Raw genomic sequence first — 7,115 nt, 5'->3', positions numbered from 1 at the left:
TGAGCTGGGTGCTCCACTAGGCATTGGGAACAGGAGAGAAAGCGAGCACCATCCATGACCCAGAAAAGCTAATAGTCTGGTCAGCACAACAACAGATGATTTTGATATCATATAGTAAGTGCTGGGTCAGAGGTGGCTTTGGGGCTCCAGGGTGGGCTTCTCAGACCTCAGATGACCTAACGAGAGGGCTTATGCAGGTGAGTGAGGGACAGTGTTTGAGGGAGAGGCTGCAGAGAAGGGTCCTCAAGCCTCTGCAAAGGTAGATCCTGCAGGCCCTTCCCAGCTGGGAGTCCTACTGAAGGAGAAGCCAGGCCCAGGCCAGGCTGTCAGGAGCGAACAAACGGCTGCCAACATGAGCAGTGATTTAAAGGAGAAGGTTGAGACGTCGGGGAGATGAATACCACTGACTCTGCTGCCATCCTGGAAGCGATCCATCAGGGCGGCTTGGCAAAGAGGGGCATAAATCCCCAGCCAGCGAGGCCACGCAGGGCTCCAGGAGGAGGAACAGGGTGTGATGGCAGCTTCCAGGGCTGCCTCCGGCTAGGCAGGAGCCAGCATTTTGAAAAGTATCAGTCTGGTGGCATCCCCAGAAGAGAGTTTTGTAGTGAGGGTCACTCCTCTCCTGAGCTGTGCATTTACACGCAAGGCGGACACTCTCCTGGTCACTTACCATATTGACTCCCCATTCCACGCGCCTGTGGGGGGTTTTCTCAAAGGAGGGTCTGCCTTTCCTACTCCTTCTCTCCAGCCTGATTCTTGCTGTACCTGAAGTTTGGCACAAAAGATTAATTTTTCAAATGAATGGGGGAGATTTAGGAGCAGATGTGAAATTCGTACGTGTCCCCATCCTCTGAAGCTCCCATTTGCCACCCTCCAGCAGCAGCCTGAGGCCCAGAGGGACAGAGACCTGGGAAGTGAACAGGAACAGAACACTGAGTGGGAACAGCAAAGCGTGCGAGTGAATGGGAGATTTTTATGAGTGAAATTTGCTCCCGAGCTTCTTTAATAATGTTATTCATCTTTCTGTCAAAGTCGTCACATTAATGTAGCGGGGAGAGATTTAGAGGAGATGAATTAAGACTTAAATACACAAAATGACTTGGGGAATATTTAAATACAATACATTTTATTTTGGTGCAGCATCCTTCGTTGCGGGTGTCGCTCATGACTCTTGCCAGGCTCTCACAGCCGGGGAATCAACAAGTTCCTCCCTCCTCCGTCCCTCCCTCCCACCGCTTCTTTCATCCAATGTTTGCTGTGCACCTAGTGTGGATGAATTAATGTAGTCTAAACAGAGGGCATAAACAACAGCCTAGGGGTCAGGAGACCTGGGGGCCTCTTCGGGCTTAGACAAAGTCGCTTTTCCTTTGGGAGCCTCTTTCTTCATTGGGAAAACTAGGGGAGTTTCGCTCTGAATTTCAAATGATGCAGAGAATCCTTAGGGACTGTTGCAGAGGAACACAGGAGAGCCCGGGATGCAGAGCTCTGGACCCTCTCCCAGGCCTGCATAACGGTTCATTGCTCTACTTGTACATATGGCAGCAGTACACTATTTCATTTAAAATAAAGTTACTTCGGCCTAAAAAGAAGACTGTATTTGTTCATTCATTCATTCATTCATTCATTCAATGCCTACTTACCGACCCCCTTCGCAGGGCCAGACGTTATGTCAAGTGTTTAGGATTTATCAGTGAGTAAGGCTGACTCGCTCCTGTCCTCCTGGCACTCACAGTCGGCCAGTCCAGCGCCCACATTCCCTGGTGGGATGACTCAGAAGAGTGTGTTCAGCTAGATTAGTCTGGGATTAAGCAGAGAAAGCTTCCTGAAGGAGGTGGGAAAGGCCACTCACCTCTCCATTTGCCCTGCACACCTGGCTTCTGGGCACACAGGGCTAATTTTTCCCCTGGGAAAAAGGATGGGGAGGCTCAGCTTTGGGTGCAGAGAGGATGAAGTGAGGCCATCAGATTAGAAGCCAAAATCAGAGGCAAGAAGGAAAGCCCAGACATTGGGCATCTACTCCATCCTTCTCCCCACTGTTTGACTGAACGTGAACCAGGAGCTGGAGACCTGGGGAGACTGGGGTCCCATTCCCTTATCCTATCTACCACCCCCACCCCCAACCCCCACCACCATTACCACCATCTCGCTTTGCTCTCCCATCTCTCCACTTCCTGTGCTCCGAGTGTTTGGAGAACAGGAAACAGATGCCTTCTTGGAGGGGAAACTTTCCCGCCCTGCCTGCCTCCTCCCCCCGCTCTCTGAGCCGCTCTCTCAGACCAGAGGCAGAGCATCTTCACTCATAGCCCTCCAACCTACCCAGAGATCATTGCCCCCAATGGCAGCGCCAAAGACACACCTCAGCCTGACCCAGATGAGGATGGCCACAAAGAGGAAATGGATTGGCAGGGGGGCCCAAGGAACTTCTGGTTGATTGTTTTGCTCTGCCTTTTAAAGCAGGTTTCTCAAGTATGTTCTGTGTGGGTTACACTCTTTCAGGTTCTAGAAAAAGAAACATACTCAGGTTACTGAGATTGTTGCAAGAACGCAGGAACGCAGCCTTATGCAAAGACAGGTCTGGGAGCCATGCCAGCTTTTGTGCCTAGGTCCCTGCAGGAGGAAGTATTGCTCCAGTGTAAGGTTCTTTCATTATGGAGACTGAAGTACTCTTGGTATTTACTTCTTGGCTCCTACAACCTCCAATTCACTCATCAGCCCATTCTCTTACATTCAGACTTCTGAGGGAGAATCTGACTGATATGGCTAGTCACCAGGCAGGACTGGCCAGCTCAGAAGGTTTAAAATCCTGACGACCACACAGGCTGCTGGCAGGCTAGAGTTGGCTGCCCCTGGGTCTGAGGGCTACTCCTGCCTGGTTCATCAGCTGCAGTGAGAGGGATGGGTTAGGTAGTCTGAGGCACAGAGACATGCATAAGAAACCTCTGAAGACAGCTATGGCTTTGGGTGGGCAGAGCTGAGACTCCCCAAAGCGGGTAGCCTACCAGGAGCCACCTGCCTTACTCCCCAGGACACAAGGGGAGCAACTAGATGAGCCAGGGGAGGGACCAGGATACAGAGACTGAGGCATTTTGAATTTGAGGTGCTCAGAAAACAGATCTATGTGAGTCCCTGTTTGACCTCGAGGCAGTTTATACAGAGAAGGACCCAGAATTCCTCAGAGAGTGCCTATTTTCTGTCGAACGTGGCAGTCTGCAAAGATGGTCCAGAATGCAGATGTCAGGGGGATGCAGCCCAGGAGGTGAGGATACTCAGGACCTCACCCTTCCCTAGACATGAGGAGGAAAGAGTGGGCTCCCAGTCCAGAAAGGTCGAGGACAAGACTAGTAGCTTTGTGCCCAGTCTGCAAACCCATGATTTCTTCAGCCTCTTAGCACCGCTCTAGGGAAGCATTCAGAAAACTCCCTGGAGGAACAGGATGCCCACTGGTCTCTGTCTGCTTTGGGTTGAGTGGATGGATCTAGCCATTGCAAAGTCCATTCCCAAACCCTTCTCTCTGCAGGACATGAGTCCAGACTCCAGGGGGACATGCTGACCCCTCTCAGGGAGACGTTGCTTCCACCCTGGGGCTGTGTGTTGGGTCATCTTCCTTAGTGGTAGAAATGAATGTGTACTGAGCCCTCCACACTCCTTGCTGGGACCCCTTTGCCCTTAAGGAGATGTGATTGTAATTAATCTGGTGGGGAGAAAGTGGTGAGTCCCACAAGAGCTGCTTCCTGAGAGCTGAAATTGTATGAGAGCCAAATACAGGCAAACTGGGAACCACTGTCTTCTCTCCCTATCTCCCTGTAAGAAGCCAAGGTCATTCGGCAGGTCTCTTGTGCAGTCAATCGAAAGTATGAGGAGTAGGAAGAGGTCTCTTCAGCAGCTGCCAGGCTTCTCAGGCCATTGAGGGGCCATTCTTTCTAGAGGCAGGAAAGGCGTGAAGTGACTCCATGAAGCCCTGCCAGGCCTGGACCCACAGGATCCCCCAGAAACTGGTTTCTATCTGAAAAGGGTTCAAGGTGGGCTTGGAGCGGGAAAGGGTGTCTCTGACTTCGTGCAATAGACCAGGACAACTTCACCATTATGTTGAGGGGCCGCTTCTAGTTCCTTGGTCTTAGGATATTTGTGCTGATAGGTTCTTCTGCCAACCTTGCTCTTCCAGGCTCGTGGACAGAATCTCTCAACCCTTCAAAACAAGACTGGGAATGCAAGAACCAGCACATCTACCCTTGAACTGGCTCACTTCATTATTGCCTGCCTCCTTGCCTCTGCATATCTGCAGCCCAGCAGTATGAGTGACTCCAACATCAGTACTCCTGGAATTATTGAGCCCCAGACAGATGGCAGTCAGCAGTAATGACAGGGTGAATTCAAGTGGCTCTTGAGGCCTTCACAGGCAGCAGACAGACAATTTATATGGAAGCATTTTGTAAAATACTTATTGCCACTAAAGCTATTATTCAATTATTAATATTGTTGTTAGCAATACAACACTATTGCCACTCTCAGAGAATTGACAGTGGGAATGTTCTTCAAAGATTACAGCCCTTCTGGAGACCAGCTTTCTTGCAGAGGTATCTATTTTTAATTCTACTAACGTTTCTCTTCTAAGAGGACACAGAGGTCCCTCCCCCAAAGCTAGATTACCTTCCTAGAGTTCAGAGACTCCTTGCTTGTTGGACTTTTCATTGTAAGAATATAATACAAATGAATTTATGTCTGAGAATAAAACATAAATTGCGATATAAATGTATAAATTGTAAAAGATCTTATCTTCTGCCCCGCCTCCCCATTACTAGCCCATGAACCCACAGCCTTGGTCTGCTGTCAAATTAGATCCTAGATAGTGGCCTGACACAGAGCACCTTCTATCCACAGAGCTGGGGTAGTGAAGAGACCCCTGGGCTGAGAATGAAGGAACCTAGGTTAAAATCTTGATATGCTCTTAACCAGCTTGGTGACCTTGGCAAACCCTTTGAATCCTTGATTTCCTCAAAAGGAGCATAACAATTATCTTAGGATATTCGAGCTGCTATAACAGAATACCACAGACTGGGTGGCTTATAAACAACAGAAATTTATTTCTCACAGTTCTGGAGACTGAGAAGTCCAAGACCAAGGTGTAGGCAGATTTGGTGCCTGGTGAGAACCTGCTTTCTGGTTCACAGATGGCCATGTTCTCACTATGTCCTTACACGGTGGAAGGGGTAAGGGAGCTCTCCGGGGTCTCTTTTATAAGGGCGTGACTCCCATTCATGAGGGGCCCAGCTTTATGACCTAATCACCTCCCAAAGGTCCCGCATCCTAATATCATCACATTGGGGATGAGGTTTCAGCATATGAATTCGGGGGGATACATTCAGTCTATAGCAACAATATTACCTATTGTAACAGTATTGTTGGGAGGACCAAATGAGGTTATGAAATACACTCCCATGGCCATGGGCTTAGCTAGTATTCATTGTTTCACAGTTGAAGGAGAGCTGTCCGCACAAAGTGGGTAGGATTCTGGGGGAAGGTTGGTGGGAATGCATTCTCTAAAAGTTCAGGGCAGAGAAGGGAACACCACACACTATGTTTAGACCTAGTCAACCACGAACGAAGGGAAATCTAGTGGCAAGCCAGTCATAGGACTTGTCAAATCCTAATACATGGATTCTGTGAAAACAACATTCTTCCATGGATTCCTTAAAACAAACAACCCCCTTATTTATCAATGCTATTCACCCCAAGTGAAGATGACAACAGTCAATTAAATAAACAAATCAAATTTAAAAAAGCTTAACTCAAGGCAGACGTGATTAATTTCCTCATCGTTGATTGACATTGACTATATTAGCCAGCTTTGCTATGGTAACAAACAACCCCTAAAATCTTAGTAGCTTATAACCACAAGCATTTCTTTCTTGTTCACAGAGCATGTTGGAGCAGATATGCTCCACGTGTCTTCTCATTCCTGGTCTCAGGCTGAAAGGGCAGCCCCTAATTTGAGACCTGCTCTTCTGGCAGTAGGATGAACCAAGCAAGAGAACTGACTGAACATTGCACACCTCTTATAGCTTCCGAACTGTCTGATGTTTCATTGGCCCAAGTAAGTCACATGGTTAAGCTTGACAATGGAGAGATGGCACACAAGGTTGGGTCAGGGGCTAAAATACATTCCATTTTCCAAAGGCCACAGCAAGTCAGAGGTGAACAGGCAAGGGAGCATAATGGTCTCATGGGAAGGGAATGAGTATCTGGAACAATACAATCCCCTGCAGTGGGCACTGTCTCCTTCCCCCGACATGCTTGGATTTCTACAGCATTCTCATGTGGAAGATATTCTAGGTTCTATTAATTTTATGTATCTGGTGCATTCAGTGGCAGAAGATTCGCAATGGGGACCATATCTCTAGGGGACTTCTGTGCCGCTGAGAGTCCCTCCATCCTGACAGTCACTCCTTTCATCTTTCCTGCTGGCTCCCTTCATGTCTGCCCCACCCCTCAAGACTCCCCTCCTTCCCAGACTGAGCTCACTGAGGTGACCTTTCCCACAACTGGGCAGCAAGCATGAGCTACTTTGATGACCTTGTCGGATCCAGTGCCAAAGCTGGACCCTCCTCCACCCCCAAGGTACCCATGGGCTCCTGGGCAGGGCTATCCAGCTCCACTCCAGCTCTCCTTCCAGATTGGAGCCTGAAAAACAGAATTTCTGCCTCAGGTAATGCAGCTGCTCCTCTCTGAATAATGCATGCCGTGCACCACACCGGACCAAGGACAAGTGGTTGAGAAATTGGGGAGCTTTCATTTGATTTCATTATTTTGCTTTTAGACCCAAGCATTTGCTGCTGTCAGGCATTTCAAAGAGGACAAGACAACAAGGTGTTCTGAGATGAGCAGAAAAGGTCAATCATCCCTGGGGGCTAAAGGGACTGCAGCGGAGAAGGCAGAGCAGAGACAGCCCTCACCACAGGTACAGGGCCCTGAAGGGGGCACTGTGGCCAAGAGTGCTCCGTGGGGGTCTGGGGAGACCGGAAATCCTGAGTCAACAGACTTTCTGGGAGATGCTTACATGGAGGTTGGGGACTCACACCTCCATACACGTCAGTTAATTGCAGGCGGGAGCAGGACAT

This window comes from Equus asinus, chromosome 20 (genome assembly GCF_041296235.1).
Source record: "Equus asinus isolate D_3611 breed Donkey chromosome 20, EquAss-T2T_v2, whole genome shotgun sequence".
Lineage (NCBI taxonomy): Eukaryota > Metazoa > Chordata > Mammalia > Perissodactyla > Equidae > Equus > Equus asinus.
Note: the sequence above shows the minus strand (reverse complement) of the source record.